The sequence below is a fragment of the Schistocerca cancellata genome, chromosome 7 (assembly GCF_023864275.1).
Source record: "Schistocerca cancellata isolate TAMUIC-IGC-003103 chromosome 7, iqSchCanc2.1, whole genome shotgun sequence".
In the NCBI taxonomy this organism is placed as follows: Eukaryota; Metazoa; Arthropoda; class Insecta; order Orthoptera; family Acrididae; genus Schistocerca; species Schistocerca cancellata.
The window spans coordinates 211,941,965-211,969,535 of record NC_064632.1 but is presented as its reverse complement, the minus strand read 5'-3'; the positions used below and the strand labels follow the sequence as shown (position 1 = coordinate 211,969,535).

The 27,571-nt window shown below is 42.6% G+C and overlaps 1 pseudogene; it reads right to left on the bottom strand.

Annotated features, from left to right (window-relative positions):
* Positions 1-6,470: 6,470 nt before the first annotated feature.
* Positions 6,471-6,588, bottom strand: LOC126092985 (5S ribosomal RNA; annotated as a pseudogene).
* Between the last annotated feature and the right edge of the window lie 20,983 nt (positions 6,589-27,571).

The following is a 27,571-nucleotide window of genomic DNA, read 5'->3' as shown; positions in this document are numbered from 1 at the left end:
AATTTTCAACAACAGATGGCGCTGCAAGTGATGTGAAAGATATAGAAGACAACGCAGTCTGTGGGTGCACCATTCTGTACGTCGTCTTTCTGCTGTAAGCGTGTGCTGTTCACAACGTGCAAGTGTGCTGTAGACAACATGGTTTATTCCTTAGAACAGAGGATTTTTCTGGTGTTGGAATTCCACCGCCTAGAATACAGTGTTGTTGCAACAAGACGAAGTTTTCAACGGAGGTTTAATGTAACCAAATGACTGAAAAGCGATACGGCAACCACAGAGGGCAACGCGCAGCTAGTGCAGCAGGTGATCCAACAGCGGCCTCGGGTTTCCGTTCGCCGTGTTGCAGCTGCGGTCCAAATGACGCCAACGTCCACGTATCGTCTCATGCGCCAGAGTTTACACCTCTATCCATACAAAATTCAAACGCGGCAACCCCTCAGCGCCGCTACCATTGCTGCACGAGACACATTCGCTAACGATATAGTGCACAGGATTGATGACGGCGATATGCATGTGGGCAGCATTTGGTTTACTGACGAAGCTTATTTTTACCTGGACGGCTTCGTCAATAAACAGAACTGGCGCATATGGGGAACCGAAAAGCCCCATGTTGCAGTCCCATCGTCCCTGCATCCTCAAAAAGTACTGGTCTGGGCCGCCATTTCTTCCAAAGGAATCATTGGCCCATTTTTCAGATCCGAAACGATTACTGCATCACGCTATCTGGACATTCTTCGTGAATTTGTGGCGGTACAAACTGCCTTAGACGACACTGCGAACACCTCGTGGTTTATGCAAGATGGTGCCCGGCCACATCGCACGGCCGACGTCTTTAATTTCCTGAATGAATATTTCGATGATCGTGTGATTGCTTTGGGCTATCCGAAACATACAGGAGGCGGCGTGGATTGGCCTCCCTATTCGCCGGACATGAACCCCTGTGACTTCTTTCTGTGGGGACACTTGAAAGACCAGGTGTACCGCCAGAATCCAGAAACAATTGAACAGCTGAAGCAGTACATCTCATCTGCATGTGAAGCCATTCCGCCAGACACGTTGTCAAAGGTTTCGGGTAATTTCATTCAGAGACTATGCCATATTATTGCTACGCATGGTGGATATGTGGAAAATATCGTACTATAGAGTTTCCCAGACCGCAGCGCCATCTGTTGTTGAAAATTGTAACTACTGTAATTTCGAAAGTTTGTCTGCCTGAAAATGTACTGTTGTCCCAAGCATATTGCAACAAACGATGTATTTCTATCGCTGCTCGTTTAGTTTTTATTGCTGTTTCAAATATACCGGTCATTTTTGAAACACCCTGTACGATCGGACAAGGGTTTCGAAGGAAGTTGTTCGTGTGTTCGTCTAACCAACTATCCTAGCATTCACCTTTTCTGATATAGAAAATCGATTCATCCCGGAAATGAGTCCAGCGTCGTAACATCTGCGACACTACATCGAGACAGTTCGTCAAGTTAGGAAAGGTTGTGCTGGCTAAGGAATCACTAACAAAGCGGTATCTGTCAAAAGGCTTGTTATGCTACTAAAGAAATCGGTCGGCTTGGATATCACTTCAAAACGTTGTTTCAGTTTTCGCAAAGCCTTAGGATGTATCATGGAGGCCACAGTACTTAAGGTGCTTCAAGTAGATGACTTCTCTAGTTACTTCCGCTGCATTAATTAGTTGTGTACTCACAATGAATCATGAAAGAATTTAGTAGTGAAAACCAAAATAAAAGTAAATTCCCACCTTTACAGAATTTGGCGTACGTTCTGCAATCTTTGGGTATACTGCCTTTGACGCACCTGCAATGCACAACTAAAAATTTGAGAATCGTAGTTTGAAATGTTTCTTGTGAAACTTCTGCAAGAATGGGCAAAAACTTTTATTCTACATCTCTTATGGGAAAGACACGAAAGAACACTCAGGAACAATGGAAAAAATCTACTACACGCTTTTTACGTGCTTCCATTTAGTCTCAGTATCTAACGCTTGTCTACAGAGCACAGTATGAGAAGGCTGTACACGACTGTGCACCGACTGGTTGCACTGTGAAGGTAACATGTTTTCGAGAGATATTGTGCATCCAAGGTCGGCTGGATCTAAACATATATATTTCTAGGAGTAAGGAGAAAACAAATCACTGTGGTTTCAGTATTAACGTTTTAATGCTTTGATATATATACGCAAGATTACAGAAGACAATATTACAAATAATACACGGCCGTCAGTCTTGAGATACTGTACCGGCCAATTACAATATTTGTTACGCTAATGAATTATTCGTGCCAGAACTCTTCATTTCTATACAAACAGTAAATTACAATCACGTAAGTACATATATTCGACATACATCATTTCCTCCTTCATTGCTTGTATGTCATTTACATGGGTGTGGAATCTGCTGGTATCTGGAAAAATATGTTGAAATTTCGAAAACATGTTCGTGATAGTAATTTATTCCATAAAACACATTTAACGTACGGAAAGAGGCAGAAGAGTATCGTCTGCACAGTCAGGAAAAACAGGAGGGAACACAACCAGCGTACCAGATCTCTCAATAGGTGCCCTCGTCACCTCCGACATGAGAACTTCACAGGTTTTATGTCCACTCTATAGGCCACGGCCGATAACAGAAAGTCCTCTTCGACGAAAGTGTCACTGGAAGATGAGTGGAAGCGCTACAGGTCTGTTGTTGTACATGGTTTATACTTAAGAGGTGTCAGAAGATTGGGATTGGGAATGTTCTGGAGTGACGGCATCGGCTGTTTAGAGGCAGGTTTGTTTGATTCGGAGGAAACAGGAAGTTTGAATGATACAGACATAGTGTTTGTAGGACGCTGAGAGTCAAGAATTCTAAGTGCCGAGTATGGCAGCGGAGACACGCCGTTCGGAAGATGAAGCTCTGTGTTGTGTGTAACTGGTCCTACATTGTCTGAGCGTTGCACCGTTTGTGCCGCCAGTGTGTGTTTCTGCCGTGGAATCGGTTTTGGCGTGGTCGTGGAATTATCCTTGGTGCGGAGGCGTGGCGGCTTTACTATTGGTGCTGTCTTGGAAAAAGAATTCTCAGTTGGCGATGTAACTGACGTAGAAATCACGTCACCAGCCGTGTTCACACCTGCGGCGGATCGTTTTTTTCTGTAACTTGGATTCAGTTCGTTTCTTGTGGCTACCCTGTAAGAAGGACGCCGTATCACGGAAGTCGCAGGAAGCGAGAATTTTTGTGTACGTTCAGTGGGCTGAATGTGATTGAGCGGTCTGTGAGACGTGTCCATTTGTGCAGTTACTGCAGTTTCCTTTTCAGAAGATGGTTTGGACGCAGTGGGTACAGGTATTTTACTTTGCGAAATCGGCATTGGCTCGAAAGGTTTCGGCAACGCCGAAGAGAGTGAAACCTCCCGGGATTTTGTGTCTTCGGCTGAGCTTTTCGTGCGGTACCCACCGGGAGCCTCCACGTGATTGACAGTGAACGGCTTCCTGCCTAAAAGAGGACTTGTGTCGGAATAGACTGATCGGTACTCTGCCACTACAGGCGATGGTGTCACATGAATGGTCGTCAGTGATGTTTCGACAAGTGGAGAAGCAGGCACCGAATGTCTATGATTGAGTCCGGATGGTACAGGTTCGGTTTCCTGGCGATGGGAATAAGGCCTAGCAGTAGCTACAGTACTTCCTCTCTGAACCAAGGTAACGTCAGATGATGGGCTTTGGAATTCAGCAGCAGGTAACTGTCTGAAGGTAGAAGTGCCCTTACGGGACACAGAAGGAGATTCGATACAAAATGTTCGATCACGTGGCACTGGAGGCATAGATACAGCTCGAATGACGGCGGATGACTGAGAAGAACCTTCCAGGATATTGGGTACTGAAGTATTCTTAGCGGCAGCAGACGGCGAGAAATCGGAATCCGATGGGTCTGAAATAACAGAAGTTACCTGAGGCAAAGGTATCTCAACAGATCGAGTGCGGAGCTCTACAGATCGCTGCTGGTTGACATCAAACGTTTTTGCCTCAGAAGAAGAGGGAGAGGGAGAGTTGGTGTTGGAGAAATAATCAAGCTGTACTGGATATGGTAACGTCTTAGTGTCAATTGCAGCACCTGGCGATGCTTTGATGGGAGAAGAAGTGGGGAAAGTTGGCGTAGATTTCCTGTTTGCGATACTGGAACTAATCGAGCTGCTGTGTGCTGCTGGAGCGGTTGCGGTTTGTTTAACCAGCGGCAAAATTAAGAGAGATGGATCCTCTTGTACTGCAGTCGGTGTATGATCCTCAGCGACCCAGAACTGTTCTTGAATCGACACCTTGCGAGAAGTATCATTAGTTGTCACTCTTTGTGGGAGAGTAACCTCAAGAGACCGTGTGCGCAGCTCCACTGTAGGCAACTGTTTCGTTCTGAAGTCTCCATTGTCGGAAACGATACTTCGATCTATGGTGAAGGTGCGCTCGCGCAGCAATGGTGACTTTGTCAAATTCACGTGATTTGTAGTACGATAGTAATCTTCCCCACTGGCTGGTACCGGTGCCGAAGTTGTATTGGCAGACGTTGGCACGTTACTCGCGTTAAGCGGCACTGTGTCGTACGATCTCGCCAACAGATCTCTAGCTGGAAAATGCTTGTCGTTAGTCTTGGCAGACAAATCGTCGTCGTCGTTATTGTAATGAGTTGTTACAGACAGCGCCTTGAGCTGTGTGGGTAACTGTGTTGGCCCATTTTGGTATTGATGCTTCATTGCAGTACCTTTCTCTTCTCTCATATCCCGAGATGTAAGATCGGCTACCTTTTCGGGTGTCTTTCCTCTTGAGACAGTGTTCCCTTCAGCTGATAGGAAATGTTGTACATCATCGGGTTGGTCTCGGACCTTGGAGGGGTAATTGTGTGATGCAAGAGCCAAGTCTTCAGCAGGTTCAGTTGTCCTTACAGGCAGTGCCTTGATCTGCGCGGACAAAGGCAGTCCCTTGTGTTGTGGACTCTTTTGACTTTTTACTTCAGGATAATTACTGACACTGGGCAGTGTATCCTGTTCTAAATGTTGAGAATTTTCATACCCAGTGTGCCGCTTCCGACTAGAGTCTTCCTCAGCTGGCCTCAGTTCGAGGCCGCCAGTAGACACATCACTGAATTCGGCAGACTTACTTCCAGACGAAGAGGGCGTCTCTGCGTCCCGATTACTCTCATTTACTGTTACGGTCAGTGTAGTGACGCGTCTAGACAAAGGCGAGAGTTCTTTGGACTGCCTGTGACTGTGAGTCGTGTGTTCTGTGCGACCACTGGTGGCTGGAGGCGTCGATGTACGCGCTGGTTCGCTACGGAGGGATGACGCGGCGGTTCTTACTCGCGAAGCGTCAGCATCAGATGGCTGGGTCCGGCTCTGCTTGTTGGGGGCAGATGCTTCTTTGCCGGATACGGGGGTGGAGCGGCCGCTGCGCTCCAGCAGACTGGCGGCGAGGCGCTCCTCGGGCGTCCAGGGGCGGCGCGAGAGACGCTCCAGAGAGCGCCAGCCAAGGTAGGGGCGACGCACCTCCTGGGACCATCCGGCGTCGCTGGCGGGCGCTGGCGACGTGGTTCTCAGCGTCAGCTGCGAGCGGTGCCGCCGCGGCGGCGTCGAGTCCCAGCCGCCCAGGGGCGCCGTCTGCCAGTCCGATTGCGGCCGCTGGCGTCGCGACGACAGAGGCGTGGCGTACAGCGTGGCCGCGTCCCGGCTCCACGTCTCCTCGTCTGCACAACAGGAATGCAGTTATAAGCACATTACACCACATTTCTCGTACGAGAAGAACACGGCAAGTGCCATAATCCAACCCCAGGGGAAGAGGAGTCAAAATTAGCGAATACATGTTTCGGCATATGCGTAGATACTCGCCCGTTTCTGAAAACATGACGGTCGAAGTTTTCGACGTACTTTAGATGTAATTACAATGAAATGACCACCCTTAGCTGCTTACAGGCGTTGACATACGTCAACGGGGACATGTTCGAAAGAACAGATAACATCTTAGTAAATACTTTAGATGTCTTTTAGCTCGCTTTAATCTCAGCCGAAATGGTGGCACAATGGGTAGCGTCGCTGTCTGTAACTTTTGCGCGCCGTATTTGAAACCTGCTTGTTGCTTTTATTTATTTTATTTTTTTCATTTGTCTGTCCATGTCTGTAGAAGATCACTACGCGAACGTTTCTTATCAAGTTAGAGGATACAAGGGAGTTATATTAATTGTACAATTACAACTCGGTTTCGCAGTAAGAGTCATACATTTATTATAAAAAAGCACTCCGTCTTCAGGCCACGAGTGGCCTACCGGGACCATCCGACCGCCGTGTCATCCATCCTCAGTGGAGGATGCGGATAGGAGGGGCGTGGGGTCAGCACACCGCTCTCCCGGTCGTTACGACGGTATTCTTGACCGAAGCCGCTACTATTCGGTCGAGTAGCTCCTAAATTGGCATCACGAGGCTAAGTGCACACCGAAAAATGGCAACAGCGCATGGCGGCCTGGATGGTCACCCATCCAAGTGCTGACCACGCCCGACAGCGCTTAACTTCGGTGATCTCACGGGAACCGGTGTATCCACTGTGGCAAGGCCGTTGCCCCATACCTTTATTATAGGGTGAGTCAATAATGACATTACATCTACATCTATGTGATTACTATTCACAATAAAGTGCCTCGCAGAGGGTTCAATGAACCATCTTCATGCTGTCCCTCTACCGTTCCACTCTCGAACGCCACGCTGGAAAAACGAGCACTTAAATTTTACCGTGCGAGCCCTGATTTCTCTTATTTGATCGTGACGATCGTTTCTCCTTATGTAGGTGGGTGCCAACATAATGTTTTCGCAATCGCAGGAGAAAACTGGTGATCGAAATTTCATGAGAAGATCCCGTCGCGCCGGCCGGTGTGGCCGGGCCGTTCTAGGCGCTTCAGTCTGGACCCGCGTGACCACTACGGTCGCAGGTTCGAATCCTGCCTCGGGCATGGATGTGTGTGATGTCCGTAAGATAGTTAGATTTAAGTAGTTCTAAGTTCTAGGGGACTGATGACCACAGATGTTAAGTCCCATAGTGCTCAGAGCCATTTGAACCATTTGATCCCAGCGCAACGAAAAACGCCTTTGTTTTAATGATTGCCACTCCAATTCTCGTATCATGTCTGTGACACTATCTCCCCTATTTCGCGATAATACAAAACGAGCTGCCCTTCTTTGTACTTTTTCGATGTCATCCGTCAGTCTCACCTGATGCGGATCCCACTCCGCACAGCAGTACCCCAGAATATTACAATTCTGGAATGATATAGAAATCTATTGAGATAGCCTACAGAATCGACAGACGTGTCATTTCAAAGCAAACAACCTCAAGTTTCACATAAAAGTGTCAAGTGTGATTTTGGTTCGATGCGACTACTATTTGCTATGTGGCAAACATTCCACCCGTAATCAATTTCTTCCCACACTCGTTGTAGGATGTCGGGCAGAACTTGTGCAAAGGCATCGTAGATTCGATTTTCCAGGTCCGCTAAATTGTTTCGTATGGGAGGAACATTCACAGAGTCTTTAGTGAAACCCCAGAGGAAGAAATCCTGTGATGTCAACTCTGCAGAGCGAGGCGGCCATGCGACTGGCCTTTCACAGCCTGTCCAGCGACCTGGGAAGCGGTTATCGAGGATACTTTCGTGAGGAGGAGTGAACTTAGGCCTTCTTGGAGTTTCGTTACCGTATCCGGTGCGAAAATTTACGCCGGACGGTTGTTGCACAGCTCGTTTCAAGAAACGAAACACACAGCGAGCACGCTCTGCACCAGTGAAAGTAGCCATTTTAACTGCGCACTACGCTGTCGCTCCTGGTGCTGAAATGGCACTGATGCACTACAATGAGTGAAACTTGAGGCTGCTTGCTACAAAATGACTCATCTTCCTATTTTGTACGTTATCTCAATAAATTTCTATATCATTCCCAAGTTGTGAAGTCCTTTTTGATTCACCTTGTATAATATATGGTATTTTCAGGGGCTTACAATCTTTTTAAATTTTCTTATGTTTCATTCTTATATCAATTCTTACATTAATCCTTTTAATCTTATGTTTATTCTTTAGGAAGATTTGGTTCATTACTTTGATGATACTGATCGTAGAAACCCTCGAAGCATAGAGATTCCGAGCGCCACAAGCATCGCGTGGTAGGCAGGTTTGCCACAGCGACATTTCTTCGTTCAAACATTTTTATTGGCTGAGATCCAGCAACCGTATGTTATTTAATTTCAGGATGTACATAGAGCCACATCGGCTGCACAAAATTTTTTGTCAATTGACCATGGTTTCGATTGCTCTAGTACAATCGAAACCATGGTCAATTGTGGCTGTTATGTACATCTTGTAATTAAATAACGTACGGTTGCTGGATCTCAGCCAATAAAAATGTTTCAACGAAAAAATGTCACTGTGGCAAATCTGCCTACCACGCGATGCTTGTGGCGCTCTGATTCTCTACGCTTCGAGGGTTTCTACGATCAGTATCATCGAAGTAATGAACCAAATCTTCCTAAAGAATAAACATAAGTATAAAAGGATGGTTTCGATTGCACTAGAGCAATCGAAACCATGGTCAATTGACAAACCATTTTGTGCAACCGATGTAGCTGTATATACATCCTGTAATTACATTTCTTCGTATGAATCTCACTCTGGAAAGAAACGCCGTAACATTGCTGAATATTTCGCACATTGCCAATAATTTCACGGCAAACCACGCATAACGGATCACATTACCGAAAAACTGGTGCTTGCAACTGGTTATGAATCAAGCACGAATTTCTCTGAAAACAATTTCAAATAATATTCTCATTCATTTATTGTTCTTCGTTTTCTTAAATTTATTCACCAGACTGACAAGTAGTAGACGAATAAGGACAACGTATTTCAATACACACTGGAAAACAGTCATGTCGTAATCTCCTCATGGGTAGATAAATAAAAAAGAAAAATGAAAATTATAATCGGGTTTCGAACACGGGGCGCAAAATTGTGAAGCCGCGACGGTAGCCTCTGTGCCACCGTTTCGACTAAACTATTTTCTCGCTCAATAAAGTGCCTTAAAAACTTTGTCCGTCGTTTTCTCAGAAATGATTATCTACGGTCAGCCGAGACATGTGTTCGCTTATTTTGACCCCTCTTACACTGAGCGAAGTTTCTGGGAAATCGGGTTATGGCATTTGCTCTGTTCTCCGCGTTAGTTGGGGACAGTGGGTTCATGGTGGTCTCTTAAGAAAATGTCGATATTAATCATATAAGTAAAAATATATTATAATGATACTACTTTTTTATACACACATATTTACTTTAAGTTAAAAATTTCTAGTTTGTTAGCCAGAGTCACGCTTCTCTTCAGTTCTAGGGTTTATAATTTAAGCAGCAACTAACCGCAAGTGTGGTTTAAAAAAGTTTATGCAAGCCCAACAATTACCGGTTTCGGATTCATTGCAAATCCATCTTCAGGTCTCATACAGATTTTCTTGCTTTCCTGCCAGGAACTCGTTTTGTTCTTGTAACTGATTTTGTGCACTAAGATAAAGAAGTTTATCATTCACAACTCAGTACGTCTACCCGGTCCTGAGAAAAAGGATCATAACAGACAGGCAAACAGACAGACAGTCAGTCAGTCAGACAATAAAGAAATGTTTTTCGTGTGATATAATTGCGAACTGACAATTTTCGCATTTTTTCCTTTGGCCGTACTGAGGAACTTTGTTTTCTGCCAAATTTAATGATTCTACATCAATAGGGAGCACCCTATATGTTATTTGTTAAGGATCCCACACAGCGCAGCTGTACTCCAAAACAGGACGGACAAGCATAATGTAGGCAGTGTCTTTAGTAGATCTGTTGCATTTTCTAAGCCTTCTAACTACAAAACGCAGTGTTTGGTTCGATTTCTCCGCAGCTTTAAGTTGTTCGTAATTGTAATTTCTAGGTAGTATGTTGAAATTACGGTCTTGATCTTTGATCGATTTACAGTGTAATCGAAATTTAAGGGATTTCTTCTAGCACTTATGTGGATGATCTCACACTTTTCATTATTTAAGGTCAATTTCAATTTTCGCACCATACAGAATTATCTAAATCGTTTTTCAACTGGTTTCGTTCTTCTGATGACTTTACTATACAATAAACGACAGCATCATCTGCAAACAACCTAAGACGATACTCATATTGCTTCCTAAATCAAATCGCTTACATAGATAAAGAACAGCAGAGGGCCCACTACACTATCCTGAGGAACAGCAGAAATCACTTCTGTCTAACTCGATGATTCCCGTCAATTACTACGAACTACGATCTCTGACAGAAAATCACAAATCCAGCCGCATAACTGAGACGATACCCCATAAGCACACAATTTTAGCACTGAGAGTAACAGCAGTTTCTACTTAAGGAGGGCTTATACAATCTATTGCTAATGAAGTTTTATTATTAGTGACAAACGCTTGCTTTGGGACTAACTACAGTGCTTTGTCAGAGCAAATGTTGTCAACTTCATTGAAGAGCTGACTGAGTAATCTATGCTTCGAAATTAGGTTTACGACAATACATATCCAAATCAGCGATGTATGCTGCATTTTATGGCACTGTTTTTCACAAAAACGGAATGAATGAGCACAAATCAAACAGAATTCAATTTTCTCGTCAATGTACTGCTGCCGGATTGCGCTCGGGGCTTCGAAACAGTTTAGCGGAACTGTGACCGCTTTCTGCGCAAATTTTAAAACACTTGGTTCTGCAAAAAAAGTGGACCATTCGATAAAAAGCGATTCATATGGTCTCGGAATCTGAAAGTGTTTCATTGTTAGTTTTAGTGATATCACTGACCTCAGAGCACACTTTGCTTCTTACTTAGTTACAACATGGCAGCAAAGTAGGAGGATCTTTGGCCAGGAGATTTCTGTTGGCCTTTCTTTCAGAAGAGAAAATCTGGAACTGGTAGACTCGATTTTGATATTAATGCGGTTGCTGTGGCTTTTATAAATAGGTCTGACACAACATCTCAACTGGAAATGTCACAAGCGGAAAAATACATGTACTTACAGGTTTAGAGTAGTGTGGGAAGAAAGGTAACCAGTATTAAGAGATGTTTGAATTGAGACAACATAATCGGCCCTTATAAAACAAATGATCACTAATAGAGGTATGCTAAGTGTTACATCATTTAAATCAGCGTCTTACTTCAGTAACTAATTCATGAAGAACGAGGAGTTGCCACACCTAGAGAAACTGCCATCAGTTGAAAAATTCTGATATCAGTAAGTTTTGTTTGGGAAATCATCTAGAGATGTATGCTAAAGGAGTAAAATTTCATAATAACTATGTCATTATAGCAACAGTACACCGAGCACCTGTAGAAAAATTTAATAGGTAGGTCAATCAGCAATGAGCGAAGATATTTGCAGACTCCATAACATGAATAATACGGAATATTCATTAATATGGTATTACTTGTTCCATACTTGGTCTCCACCAAATGCAATTCAGATTAAGTAGAGGTCTGCAAAGAAGTATATGCTCTAAGAATTAAGGTATGCAGGACAAAAAAGAAAACGTTTGCCAGCCAAGATAATGCTGACAGTTTGGTACGATACAAGGAGTACTGCAGAAAACTGAAAAAAATAATAACCTGGCACTCTAAAGAGACGTATTATGAGTGAAAAATAGGTACATCTGGCAAGTACATACATAAAGAAATTGGTAGGCCAAGAAAGGAGAAAAAGTTGGACCGGCAGAACTAGAGACACAAGTTACCCAATTAAAGAGAGAGACACCCGGGGAAAGGTTTGACGACTTGGATGGAGAAGGAAAATAAAGAGCAGCGATTCAGGTAAGAGGTCTGTTCGACTCCTTTGGGACGCCGTTCTTGGGGCGCTACTTGTTGGAAACTTGACACATTGCACATTTCTAGGACAGACGCCAGCTGAGCACTACTGATGGAGCGGCATCACGAGACTTCGCCTTGCAGCTGCTGCACGTCACCATATTTACGACCCGCTGCTGCACTTCAACATCCACAGCAATCACTGTACACCGCCTGCCTGGCAAATGGTGATAGCACACATATATGTGTGACAGCCACAAGAGAGAATAATTTACCAATAGTACGTGCGGCGAAAGAAGAGCCCAGACAAAGAGGGTTTGGCGCGGCTGCTTTGCGCTTCCATCATAATCAAACACGGGGCCACCCCGCCCTCTGACACCTCAGGGGACAGTGTCTTACGCCTCAGAACTGAAAGCTGCAAACAGTGCTGCCATGAGTCACGGCTCTCCCTTCGCTGTAAGATGTGCAGGTAGCCCGACCATGTTAAGTTCTAGAAAAATATGGTAATTTATTAACTATTAATTCATGCTAAATAATTTTATATTTTATGGAATATATATTGTACAATATTTATTTTTACAAACCGATTTTAGGCTGCTAAGCCATCATGAGGTACAAAGATAAACAGGTACGACTGCGAAATTTTTATACGATCGAAGATTTTAAACCGGTGCATCTATAGATTTCTCGGTTGGTTTCCAAACATTACAATTGGTGATGTTTGATTTAGGACTAAAACTAGAGTTATTATTTCAGTGAAAAAGGCGGCGTAAAATTATTGAACTTAGGTCAAACACGGCACACATTATAAAATGAGCTATATAGAACATTACAATTGTTCCGAGAACAAAATAAATCTAACAATAAACTTCGGTGACACGTACCAAGGGAGTGGTCTGAACAGAGTAATCTTACCTTTAACAGATCCAGTAGCACAAACAGTTAAGATATTCAAGGGGCATTAAACAGACAAGTGAAGCAGCTGTGAACATACACTACTGGCCACGAAGATGACGTGCTACAGACGCGAAATTCAACCGACAGGAAGAAAATGCTGTGATATGCAAATGATTAGCTTTTCAGAGCATTCACACAAGGAAAGCGCCGTTGGCGACACCTACAACGTGCTGACATCAGGAAAGTTTCCAACCGATTTCTCATACACAAACAGCAGTTGACCGGCGTTGCCAGGTGAAACGTTGTTGTGATGCCTCGTGTAAGAAGGAGAAATGCGTACCATCACGTTTCCAACTTTGATAAGGGTCGGATTGTAGCCTATCGCGATTGCGGGTTATCGTATCGCGACATTGCTGCTCGCGTTGGTCGAGATCCAATGACTGTTAGCAGAATATCGAATCGGTTAGGTTCAGGAGGGTAACACGGACGCCGTGCTGGATCCCAACGGCCTCGTATCACTAGCAGTCGACATGACAGGCATCTTATCCGCATGACTGTAACGGATCGTGCAGCCACGTCTCGATCCCTAAGTCAACAGATGGGGACGTTTGCAAGATAACAACCATCTGCACGAACAGTTCGACGACGTTTGCAGCAGCATGGACTATCAGCTCTGAGACCATGGCTGCGGTTATCCTTGATGCTGCATCACAGACAGGAGCGCCTGCGATGGTGTACTCAACGACGAACCTCGGTGCATGAATGGCAAAACGTCATTTTTTCGGACGAATCCAGGTTGTGTTTACAGTATCATGATGGTCGCATCCGTGTTTGGCGACATCGGGGTAACGCACATTGGAAGCGTGTATTCGTCATCGCCATACTGGCGTATCACCCGGCGTGATGGTATGGGGTGCCACTGGTTACACGTCTCGGCCACCTCTTGTTCGCATTGACGGCACTTTGAACAGGGGACGTTACATTTCAGATGTGTTACGACCTGTGGCTCTACCCTTCATTCGATCCCTGCGAAACCCTACATTTCAGCAGGATAATGCACGATCGCATGTTGCAGGTCCTGTACGGGCCTCTCTGCATACAGAAAATGTTCGACTGCTGCCCTGGCCAGCACATTCTCCAATTGAAAACGTCTGGTCAATGGTGGCCGAGCAACTGGCTCGTCACAATGCGCGAGTGACTACTCCTGATGAACTGTGGTATCGTGTTGAAGCTGCATGGGCAGCTGTACCTGTACACGCTATCCAAGCTCTGTTTGACTCAATGCCCAGGCGTATCAAGGCCGTTTTTATGGCCAGAGGTGGTTGTTCTGGGTACTGATTTCTCAGGATCTATGCACCCAAATTGCGTGATAATGTAATCACATGTCAGTTCTAGTATAATATATTTGTCCAATGAATACCAGTTTATCATCTGCATTTCTTCTTGGTGTAGCAATTTTAATGGCCAGTAGTGTACAAACTAAAAACTTTTTGAGAGAGCAAGTGAAACTATTGTACCTTAAATTCAAGAAAAGGGGCCATGTGTGTGGACGGGGTAGTTTACAACATCGTGTGGATGGGATTAAGAGTAGTATCCGCAGTGGAATATGGCGACTATGTCTGATCAACAACTGAACTTGGGGAAATGGATGTAAGTTTACTAATCTCCATTATTTCGACGTACTTCATCTTCCTACCTTTATGGACGTGATGCAAGAATTTATGTTGCACCTTGTTAACTGTGGACTCCTTCAAGCAGGTGGTCTGGAAAAGAACGAGTCTCCTGTAAGTGTCGAACTTCTATCGCGTTCCTTCAAGCCCATTTATACGTATTACCCTGCCAGACTGACCGCCATAGAATTTGCCGCAATTACAAGTGATTTCATATACTACATTCTTTTCCAAAGTTGACTGCTATCTTTACTACTGGGCAAAAGTGTCCAACAGTGTTGTACGCATGAAACGTTTTAAAATTCCTGGATTTAAGATCCCTAGCCACATTCAGATGGACTTTTCCTAAATATGGAATAGTGCACTATTTACTAACGCGTTGATAAGCTAGGTAAAGAAGGCTAAAGCAGATATGACACCTGTTTCAGCATTCTGTGTTCAGTCCGGAGCCGACCTGCTGATACGGTTGCAGGTTTGAATCCTGCCTCGGGCATGGATGTGTGTGATGTCCTTAGGTTAGTTAGGTTTAAGGGGAGCCGGAGGTGCCTATGCTGCCCATGTTAAAATCACTAAGTTTGAGGAGCATTTATGAATAAACTACCAAATAGAAAAATTTGAAATTTTTTTTACATATAGAGTGGTTTAGTATTGCAGTTATGGCAGAGGGATTTTGGAGTATCTTTTCTAGTTTCCTTCCAATTATTTTTTTATTAATGACCCAAATCTTTTTTACAAATAATTGCTTTATAATTAAACTGAAATGAAACTACTGAACATATTGCCAGATTGCTGTGTTACAATGTAAGTTTGATCACTAGGAGTGCTGTATAAAAATTTCATCTCTCTAGCTTGAGTGGATTTTGAGAAAATGTTCCTTATATTCGAAACATTCTAATTTATGGGAAATGGCTATCAAAGCTTCTCAATACGTTCCTGCACTATAGGATGGATTATCAGGGTCTTCTTCTTCATCCTCCAAAAGCTTCCTCTTCTGTCTTCTTTTCTGGCCTGTTGTTCCATCATACTTCATATGTCTTTCTCTTCTTTCTGCTCCTCTTATCCTTTCTCTGTCAATATTTCTTAGTGTTTGTACAGTTTTCACCCCAGCTGTAAATCCTAATGCCTTCAGAACTTCACACTTCATACTGTTCCCTTGGTTGTAGGTTGCTATCGCATCATAAATGCCTAAGTGCAGTGTTTTTATGCTTATAAACACCCTTTTAGGAATCACTTTCCAAATCAAATTGTTTACGCTCTCATTAGGATTCTGCGTCTTTCCGTGTAGACATTTGTGTAACAATTCTGGCTGTGCTAAGTCATGAAAAATTAGTTTTATTGCATTTATCACAGCTGCTGGCAAACCATGTTTGTGATAATAGTCCTTTGCATTATATTTGCACCAGGAATCTTTTGGGCACAGGTTGTGTTGAGGATATTCATTGGAAGAGGCAGTATGAAGGAACAATGCCCACACTGCATTTCGCATGTCACTAGCATTACTAGTATTTTGCCTTATAGCATACCCATAGTATCTCTGTAGACGTTCAATCACCTTATCAGTAAGCCTGCCTCTCCCTCCTATTGTCTTCCCATCACTGAGCTTACTTGAACCCAAAGTTAGTTTGAGCCTTCAAAGCCGTGCACCCATATGCTTTTGCACATGCCCAATGCATTCCAACTTATCAACTAAAAATTCATTTCCATATGGTTTCAGTTCCTGTATAGTCTTGAAACCTTTGGAGTCACCATCCCCATGGTAGTATTTGTACCTAACGTTGTATCTGGGAACTGAACGTTCAAAAATTTGTTTCACTCCATCCACTTCCATTGCTCCACTTGATCCACTAAAATTTGCCTCACAGGTTCCACTGTGCTCTCCTCTGATTTTATTTTTGCACCTACAATGTTTTGATAATATTGCAACATCTATCACTTTTGCACTATCACCACAAGTAGCAGTTACAACCCCACTCAGGGATTTATGACCCCTCTTTTGCCAGGAACCATCTAATGCCACTACCAAATCCCTAGAACCACCGTTCATTTCTACAGATTCCTCCACTGCTTCCTTCATGGTTTTCAAAGCCACATCTTCAACAGAGCATCCTACCAGTTCACAGTAGTACCCAAACTTGCTTGGAGGCGATGGCAAGTTCATAATACCACAAAACAGTTTACCAGCAGCAGACCCTTTTCCAATAGATCGAAGACCATACACAAGTCGAACATTCACATCAAACACTCTAGATCGTCCATTTTCACCAAAGAGACTGGCATGTGAATTGTAGAAAGTCACTTGATACTTGCAACATGCACAGATTATCTTCATCTCACAAGCTAAACCAAAGTGCTTTGTTATCTCTAGTCCCACTCCTACACTTGAACACATTTTGCACAGAACACTTTCTTTCAGCACAGAAGATAATAATCCAATATTCAGTACTTCGTTAATATCATCACTGTCACTAACATATTCACGAAATCTGTCACTTCCACCAGTCAGCTTCTTGCTAGAAGATATCACAGGGCTATGGCCGACCATGTGTTGCTTAGCAGAAGAACGCACTGTTTCAGTAACTGTAGTATCGCAACTTGGTATTAGTGTTAATTTTCTTTTCCCTACGTTCTTCCTCTTCTTATATACACGGTTACTAAAACGTGGCATCATAACGAGAACAACGCTTTACACAAGAAGTATAATACTACCAACAACAGGCGCAACACTGAACCATTATTTAGAAGATCTTTGCACTGAACTAATTCGAAACGGTAAACAGCAAAGAGACGATGTTCCGCGCTCTTAGCGCTTCATTTGTCACAGAAAACAATGTAGCCAACCCTTGCACACTCGCTGTAAGCGTAACATAAGGTGCTGTATGCGTTAACAAGCCGAGAAAATCCCAAGCAGTTCGCCAGGAAGTCACGAGAGGGTGTTAGATGCATTCAGCGGCTGCCCATTTCCTCTGCAGGCGTGGGGGAAAATGGTAATAACTCCACTTCTAGGGCGAGTAGAACAATAGTTCAAAGTTTACATTAAAGAGGAATGTTCGAATTAATTTTCGGTAGAAAAAAAAATCGTAATTTTTTGGATTTGACCACCTCCGGGTCCCCTTAATTGGTAAGTCTAGGGGACTGATGACCTCAGATGTTAAGTCCCATAGTGATTAGGGCCATTTGAACCATTTTTGAGCATTTTGTGAATTATGGAATCTGGAAAGGCAGGTGTGTAACCTTTGGTTGTTGCTATTTTTATTTCAGCTTCGGGGCTGGCAGATGATACTTATAATCCCATGAAGACTATGTTGTAATTTACGCCTCCTACTCACATGCCCCAATTTTTCCTTTATTTATGTAACTAAAGTTATACTCAGCCTGTCAAAAATTTTTGGTTCGTATAGTCACAGCTACTTCACTTACCTGCTTAATCTCCATTGTGTATCTTAACTGTTTGTATTTGTGGTCCTGTTCAACACAAGGTAATTCTGTTCAGACACTGCCTTGGTATATGTCAACGACGTTTATTGTTCAATTTAGTTTCTTCTCAGAACAGTTATTGTATTTTTTATATAGTTCATTATTTAATGTGTTCGATATTTTATCAAGTTAAATAACTGTGCATAGTATTTTCACTGAAATCGTTCCTCTCGTTTTAGTCCTAAATTAAAAACTAACGATTGTCATCTTTAGAAGCCAATTGATACATTCTGTAGATGCACTTGTTTAAAATCTTGGATGCTACAAAAGTTTCACAGCCACAGTCATTTATCTTTGTACGTGGTAATGGCTTAATAGCCGAAAACCAGATTGTAAAATACATAATAAACATATTACACTAGCGTCGTCTGCGTTTTATCCGTAATGTATAAATAAAATATGGAATAATCAATCAACGCAATTTCATACTACTTCTAAAATTCTCAAATTTAGTGTTGCTAACTGTTGAAGGTTATGAAGGTAGTACCAGTAACAAAAATTTACTATTTATTTATTCATAGAACAAATTTAAATTACTAATGAATCTCCAAAATTAGACCGCCTCCCGTTTTGAGAGGTCAATGTGTCTGACTGCCATATGAAGCACCCAGGTTCAATTTCCGATGCTGTAACGGAATTTTCCTTGGTGGTAGGACTGGACTGTTGTCAGTTCGGCCTCTTGAAGCCAGCTGAACATGGACACAAGTCAGTAGTAGCTCTAAAATTCGAAAAATTGACACATGCTGCCGCTTCCAACGACGACGTCAACGGCACAGCACGACACGGAGGCCGATCAGCAGCCTGTGGATCTTCTCTGGTTATCAGTTAACTTGATTCTGGAGTTTGAACATTCTCCTTCCTCACGGAAGACGCAATTAATTTTTTTTCGTACATAACTGTCATTATCACACTTACGTATAAATATCCGCTTATGAATCAATGTCTAGAGTACAAGCACTACTAGAAGGTGTTTTAAAAAGATTCGTCTGATTTCACTGACTGTAATTACCTTCTACGTGAATGAAGATAGTATAGCGGAGTGAATTTTTTTTTACTGCTACGGTCGCAGGTTTGAATCCTGCCTCGGGCATGGATGTGTGTGATGTCCTTAGGTTAGTTAGGTTTAAGTAGTTCTAAGTTCTAGGGGACTGATGACGATGGATGTTAAGTGCTCAGAGCCATTTGAACCATTTTTGGGGTGAATTTTTAACTTAGGCTTCAAAACCAAAATTTTGCCGTGGCGCAACTTTTAAGTTGCTGGTTCACATAGTAGTCTGTTGAATACCTCTGGTGCAGCTGGCATTCTCGTTTACTTGTTTATTACCTGGTGTGCGTCGAGTCAGGATGGGTATAACTAGTGTTGCTTCATGTCCCGATTTTAGCAGGATATCCTAATTTTTAGAGGTGTGATGACCCGTCCCACATAAGCCCTACACGGGTCGCCAAATGTCTCAACTACTGGGGACGGCTAACAGTTCGAAATGTAATTTGTATTAACTTACAATATGGTAGGGTATATGAAAGTTCCGAAATGACTTTCTGAAGGAGTCGATGTGCATCAACCAGAAAAGATCGAATATGTTACACAACGAGGTCGCGATCAGTCGATCAACTCAGGGAAGCCTCAGCGCATGCCAGGACTGCTTCAGAAACACTCAGCCGCATGGCCTCAGTTGCTTTATTATTTCCTGAACAGTCACTACGTTTACATTCGACATATCTTCCGAAAGACGGGAATCGAATTTCGGAAACCGTTTTTCTCTGGCGAGTTTTCATGCTGGGGTCTTAAAAGGATTTGCTTGCCCAGTTAAATGTGGCGTCTGCAAAAGAGCTGTTTCTAGTTTAGTCAGCACAATCGCTATCTCTTTTCACTGAAAAATTAGAGGTAAACAGACTCATGCTCAGTATGTCACTGCACAGTACGTCATCCCGTTCATATTTAAAAATGGTTCAAATGGCTCTGAGCACTATGCGACTTCTCTCTCTCTTCTTCTCTCTTCCCCTTTGATTGATCGCGACTTCTCTTAGTACTTCTACTCAGTGGCGGTGAACACCCTTTTCCCTCACCCACTCATTCGTTTCGTGCTTTTGTTTGTAGTGAGAAATAGAACGGGGGAACCATGTGACTTTTAGGTATGTGCACAAGGGTCGTCGATACTCTCAGTCCATTCAGGCCGTGGAAAAACTATTGCTACGTAATTTGCAAAATATGAATCTTTTCAAAACACAGTAAATACAAACAATTTGAATGAAGTTACGTGCTAGTAAGGTACAGAAGTAACTACACTGACAAGCCTAAACATCAGCTGGTCTTATGATTTAAAACTTCAGTAGTATTCTTAATAAAAGCAAAGTACACAACTCTTCATCGTGCGTATGTTTCTTGATATCTGATCTTTAAATGCGACCTTTTTTTTATTAAGGGTGTTTTGCTGACGGGCTTAGGAGTCATACGTGTCGGGAAGATGAATGAAAAGTCCAATTCAAGTTTTTTACAAATACTACACCCTTTGTTTATACCACACACGTACAAAGCTGCACATAACAATGAATTTACTTGCTCTGTTAAAAATTAGAACGAGAAATGGTATGGACCTAAAAACTCTCAATGTTTCTCCAGTCTATTATTTAGAATCTGGCACAATTCCGCTCTACTTTTATCTATGATAATGTCTGCTACAACAAAAGCATTGTACCTGTGGCGAAGGTGAATTTCAACTGCTTCAGTAAACAGTTAACCGACACAGCATACATGAGCATCTGGACGAGAATATAACACAGTTATCATGAACCAAGCACCTTTACAAATACGCACTGCAGCGCACTGAAGGATGAGTTCGATAACTTCACAAGGCAGAAGTAGAGTATGAATGTTGCCTGTGAGTGTAGCTGTACCGGTGCACCAACTCTGGCCACAATATAGGGGGAAAAGTATCTAATAACTGAGAATTTACGTCTCTTTTATGGCCTGAATTTTAAGTCTTTGCCCCACTGATTTTAATCCACCAGCCCATAAGTCCTGACTTGCTTAAAACTGTATCTACCAACACTAGGTACAACACAAAAACAAAAGACATTTTCTCTACTTGAACAGATGCAATTCAGTTAAAACTGTGCCGCATGATTTTCGTTGACAGTAAGACATTGAATAACATGACGCGTACGGAACTGTCATTGTACAACTGGTGTCCAAAGTCGCCTTCTCTCACGGTATTTTTTTTTTGTCTGAGTTTGTGAAAAACTTCGTCTATGTGCCTCCCTTTGCAATAGCTGTAACTACGACGCTGACATGTTCGTAAAAGCATGGAAGGAGTTTGTCTATCTTCTGGATGTTTGTTGTGCATCTCTTTTTGGAGGGCATACTGATGATTTGTCAAAAGTAAATGAGAAACACTGATCCTAAATTATAAAAAGCGCCGCATGTTTATGTGCGCATGTTTCTTAGTAGTCAGAGGCGGATGGTTCAATTTAAAATAACAGTTTTGTAGCCCTATGAGCAACTGAAAAATTGCATGTTTCATACTTCATTTGTGTAAAACTAATAGTCTTCTAAATTGGAATTAATGTCTTTTCAAAACCCTATACAATCTACATTTTCGCCTGCATTGTACTAATCTTTAGTGAATGTTTGGCAGAAGATACTTTTTACTGTACTTTCTTGTTCCGAACACAGCTGAGGTGTAAAGAAGTGCTTAAACCTCTCTTAAACACCTCTGTGTACACTCTTATTGGTCTACGTTTTCATGACGTATCTGACGTCTGTCGTCGAGTGTTGGAAAGCTGACATTTTCCTGTGTTTACATTACACCCTCGCTGCAGGCGAGCTAACACGTGCTACCGCGGACACGGTTACTGGAACACGTATCACGTGCATGTGTGCTGCGAGCAGTGACGTCACTGCTAACCTTCTCGCTTTATCATGTCGAACGTAAGATTATAGGCACACCGCCTACACGTGTTTCACCCACACACGATTGTAAATGCATTTGGGTTTATTATTATTAAGTCATTTATTAGTGAAATAAACAAATTTACCATTATTTAAATGTTTTTCTTTTAAAAAGCTTCTTTCAGAAATACCTAGAAGATTGTTTTGTATAAACCCGTCGAAACGCCCATCTCTTTAGCCATATCCGACGACACTATCATCTTTTGCTGATTGAAAGGTCTAGCACAGGTTTCGATCACAAAGAACTGTGGTACAGAGGAAGTCCCAATAATATCGCTCTAAATTCTTTCAAGCCGCAACTTTAAATGTTTTTAAATTTTAAGTTTCAATAATATTTATATACATAATATAACTAAAGCTTTTTGTTTACGCACCAAAACGGTATTAACTGTATTAGTGGAATTTTTTTCTAATATTTGTACATGGCTCGAGCGGGTGAAATCATCTTGTAGAAATAGTGAACAGCCAATCACTTGCACAATGAAAGATTTATTAAAACTCCGTTACCATGGCTTCAGTGTTTATAAAAAAGTCTTCTTCAGAAGTACATATTGAGAACCTAAACAAGTTAACAGCGAGTAAAGAGTATAATTGTACCTTTATAAAGGTACAATTATATGTCTTTACGCATACAAAGACTTATTCAGACTTACTGAATTACATGTTCTGGCAGAGGTACGTACTTTAAAATACAGCCGAAAGGCGTCAGTCAAATACAAAATTTCACTTCCCTAATAATTAAAAACATACAAAACGTGGATGCTGTCTTTTGATATTTCCTCATCAAGTGCTAGTGTTAGTGCAATAGCGTCACGCACTCAGCGCTTGGACTAAGGAAAGCTTCTACCAAGAGAGGGCACTATTCGTATGTGCAGGGAAGGTGCGCAATCATGAATGAAACATTATCACGCTAAACTTGCTAAAATGTTATAAACATAGTTATCATCTTAAAAACCAGATCTTATTGCCATTTTATTAATTTTAAATGAGTACATAGCTAAATGTGATATGGTTATTAACGTCATAATTTATTTAAACATTTTAAGCAAGTTTAGAATGATAAGGTTTCATTCACTATCGCTACCTATCTTGTGCATAGTACTAGTGCTTCTCTTGCTAGAAACTTTCCTCAGCCGAAGCGTTGCGTACGTCACGCTAGTGCAATACCCGTACATTGGCGAAACTATACCAAACGACAACCATGTTGTGCATGGTTTAATAATTACGGATGTGAAATTTTATATTTGACTAATGAGTGTCGGCTGTATTTTAACGTACCTCTGCTACAATATGTTCGAATGGTTCAAATGGCTCTGAGCACTATGGGACTTAACATCTATGGTCATCAGTCCCCTAGAACTTAGAACTACTTAAACCTAACTAACCTAAGGACATCACACAACACCCAGTCATCACGAGGCAGAGAAAATCCCTGACCCCGCCGGGAATCGAACCCGGGAAACCGAGCGCGGGAAGCGAGAACGCTACCGCACGACCACGAGCTGCGGACGCTACAACATGTAATCCAGTCTAAATACACTACTGGCCATTAAAATTGCTACACCAAGAAGAAATACAGATGATAAAAGGGTATTCATTGGACAAATATATTATACTAGAACTGACATGTGATTACATTTTCACGCAATTTGGGTGCATAGATCCTGTGAAATCAGTAGCCAGAACAACCACCTCTGGCCACAAAAACGGCCTTGATACGCCTGGGCATTGAGTCAAACGGAGCTTGGATAGCGTGTACAGGTACAGCTGACAATGCAGCTTCAACACGATACCACAATTCATCAGGAGTAGTGACTCGCGCATTGTGACGAGCCAGTTGCTCGGCCACCATTGACCAGACGTTTTCAATTGGAGAATGTGCTGGCCAGGGCAGCAGTCGAACATTTTCTGTATGCAGAGAGGCCCGTACAGGACCTGCAACATGCGATCGTGCATTATCCTGCTGAAGTGTAGGGTTTCGCAGGGATCGAATGAAGGATAGAGCCACCGGTCGTAACACATCTGAAATGTAACGTCCACTGTTCAAAGTGACGTCAATGCGAACAAGAGGTGGCCGAGACGTGTAACCATGGCACCCCATACCATCACGCCGGGTGATACGCCAGTATGGCGATGACGAATACATGCTTCCAATGTGCGTTCACCGCGATGTCACCAAACACGGATGCGACCATCATGATGCTGTAAACAGAACCTGGATTCATCCGAAAAAATGACGTTTTGCCATTCGTGCACCAGGTTCGTCGTTGAGTACACCATCGCAGGCGCTCCTGTCTGTGAGGCAGCGTCAAGGGTAACAGCAGCCGTAGTCTCCGAGCAGTAGTCCATGCTGCTGCAAACGTCGTCGAACTGTTCGTGCAGATGGTTGTTGTCTTGCAAACGTCCCCATCTGTTGACTCAGGGATCGAGACGTGGCTGCACGATCCGTTACAGCCATGCGGATGAGATGCCTGTCATCTCGACTGCTAGTGATTCGAGGCCGTTGGGATCCAGCTCGGCGTTCCGTATTACACTCCTGAACTCACCGATTCCATTTTCTGCTGACAGTCATTGGATCTCTACCAACCCGAGCAGCAATGTCGCGATACGATAAACCGCAATCGCGATAGGCTACAATCCGACCTTTACCCAAGTCGGAAACGTGATGGTATGCATTTCTCTTCCTTACACGAGGCAACACAACAACGTTTCACCAGGCAACGCCGGTCAACTGCTGTTTGTGTATGAGAAATCGGTTGGAAACTTTCCCCATATCAGCACGTTGTAGGTGTCGCCACCGGCGCCAACCTTGTGTGAATGCTCTGAAAAGCTAATCATTGGCATGTCATAGCATCTTCTTCCTGTCGGTTAAATTTCGTGTCTGTAGCACGTCACCTTCGTGGTGTAGCAATTTTAGTGGCCAATAGTGTAACTTTTCGTAGGATTATGGAAGATATACTGTGGTCGAACATTATGAATTACCTTGAGCCGGCCAGAGTGGCCGAGCGGTTCTAGGCGCTACAGTCTGGAACCGCGAGACCGCTACCGTCGCAGGCTCGAATCCTGCCTCGGGCATGGATGTTTGTGATGTCCTTAGGTTAGTTAGGTTTAAGTAGTTCTAAGTTCTAGGGGACTGATGACCTCAGAAGTTAAAGTCCCATAGTGCTCAGAGCCATTTGAATTACCGTGAAGAAAACGGTCTATTGACACACAGTCGATATGGGTTTAGAAAACAACGTTCTTGTGAAACACAACTAGCTCTTTATTCGTTGAAGTGTTGAGTGCTATTGACAAGGGATTTCAGATCGATTTCGTATTTCTGGATTTCCGGAAGGACTTTGACACTGTACCACACAAACGGCTTGTAGTGAAATTGCGTGTCTATGGAATATCGTTGCAGTTACGTGACTGGATATTTGATTTCCTGTCAGAGAGGTCACAGTTCGTAGTAAATGACGAAAAGTCATAAAGTAAAACTGTGGTGATTTCTGGCGCTCCCGAAGGTAGTATTATACGCCCTTTGCTGTTCATATAAACGATTCAGGAGACAATTTGAGCACTCGCCTTAGGTTGTTTGCAGATGACACTGTCGTTTATCGACTAATAAAGTCATCAGAAGTATAAAAAATGGCAGACCGGTTTAGAAAAGATATCTGAATGGTGCGAAAATTGTCAGTTGACCCTAAATATAGTAAAGTGTGAGGTCATCCACATGAGTGCAAAAAGGAATTCGTTAAACTTCGGTTACACGATAAATCAGTCAAATCCAAAGGCCGTAAATTAAACTAAATACCTAGGTATTACAATTACGAACAACTTAAATTGGAAGGAACACACAGAAAATGGTGTGGGGAAGGCTAACCAAAGACTGCGTTTTATTGGCAGGACACTTAGAAAATGTAACAGATCTACTAAGGAGACTGCCTACACTATGCTTGACCGTCCTCTTATAGAATACTGCTGTGCGGTGTGGGATCCTTACCAGGTATAACTGACTGAGTACACCTAAAAAGTTCAAAGAAGGGCAGCACGTTTTGTATTATAGCGACATACGGGAGAGAGTGTCACTGAAATGATACAGGATTTGGGCTAACCATCATTAAAAGAGAGGCATTTTTCGTTGCGTCGGAATCTTCTTACGAAATTCCAATCACTATCTTTCTCCTCCGAATGCGAAAATATTTTGTTGACACCGACCTACATAGGGAGAAACTATCACCACGATAAAATAAGGGAAATCAGAACTCGTAAGGAAAGAGATAGGTGTACGTTCTTTCCGCGCGCTATACGAGATTGGAATAATAGAGATTTGTGAAGATGGTTCGACGAACCCTCTGCCAGGCACTTAAATGTGATTTGCAGAGTTTCCATGTAGATGCAGATATTCGTAACGAGACATAAAGTACTTTTGTGTGTTTCCACTGTTCTCTTGTTTAGGTTATTAATATTTCCCTCTGAAGAAGATGTTTTTTATAAACGTTGAAAACCATGTTAACGGGGCTTTAATAAACCTTCCTCTGCAGCTGACTGGCTGTTTACTATTTCTACAAGATTTTTTTTCACTGTTCTGCAAAGTTATTTTGCGATTTTCTTGGAATTTCTTCACTTTTTTGTCTGTGTTCAGTCTCAGTTGGTTTATTACTTTGGCTTTTTAAAATTATTAATAGTTTTCATTCCATTCTGCAGAATAAGCAGCAAACTCAGGTTTCACCAAGGAAATACCCCATAGAGGTCCAAAACCTGGAAAATATAGTGTATTTGAAGGTAGGGTTCTTTCACATCTACAAGATAAAAGGAAAGACGGGAGAAATAATCCATTGAAATGCTTTGAAATTACGAAGACCGTAAATGAACCACACACAGAATTTTATGCGAGTATCGGTTAGTACCGCAGGTTTATGCATAGAAGAAGCATCAATACCGGAAGAAGTAATTCACTAGCTCAGAGACTGCCAGAAAATTTGACCGAGAAACTCTTAACTTCCAGACGCATGTAAAACGAATGCGGCAGTGGAAATATCTACGAGACGCCCATACTTTTGGACATGCCGAGCAATATGACAGTTACTATAAAGGGCTCCTGCTTAGAATGGCAGACCTAGTGCGTTGCTTTGCAAGAGAGCTACCTAGTGTTGGATACCTCTGAATATCATCTCAGGCTTGATGTAAAGAATAAAATACCTGCACTGAAGACAGAAATGGAGGTAAGACTTCAAACATACATGTGCTTGATTTCATCGTAAATAAATCATTAAAAAGGCCGTCCCTGAAAACTGTATTTCATTTGACTTTTACAAGGGGATCACGTGCTACTACTTCAATGTGGCATGTTTAAAAAACCTGTATAAGTGGATATACTCCTCATGGGGCACAGGTATATCCAAATTATATAACCGAAGCCTACTTTGAGAAGACAGTGGCCAAAATAGCGAAAATACTGCAGTGATTAAACAAATACTTCTAGCAAAGTTAATGGGCTTACTATTTATGTACTTTACAGAAAAAAAGGTGATTAAGATTGGGGACCTTGTGAACAGTTTTTGTGAATGGGTAAAGTGACAAGTTTCTCTCTCCTCAAAATTTACATTGCAGCTGACATTCTGGCCAGTACCGTAAGTTTGGGTGTGGTCCATGCAAGCACTATTAGACAATTACTCTTTACCTTACGCATTGATGACTTAGCGCACAACTGTCAATTTAGACATTTCACAGATGTCGAAACTGT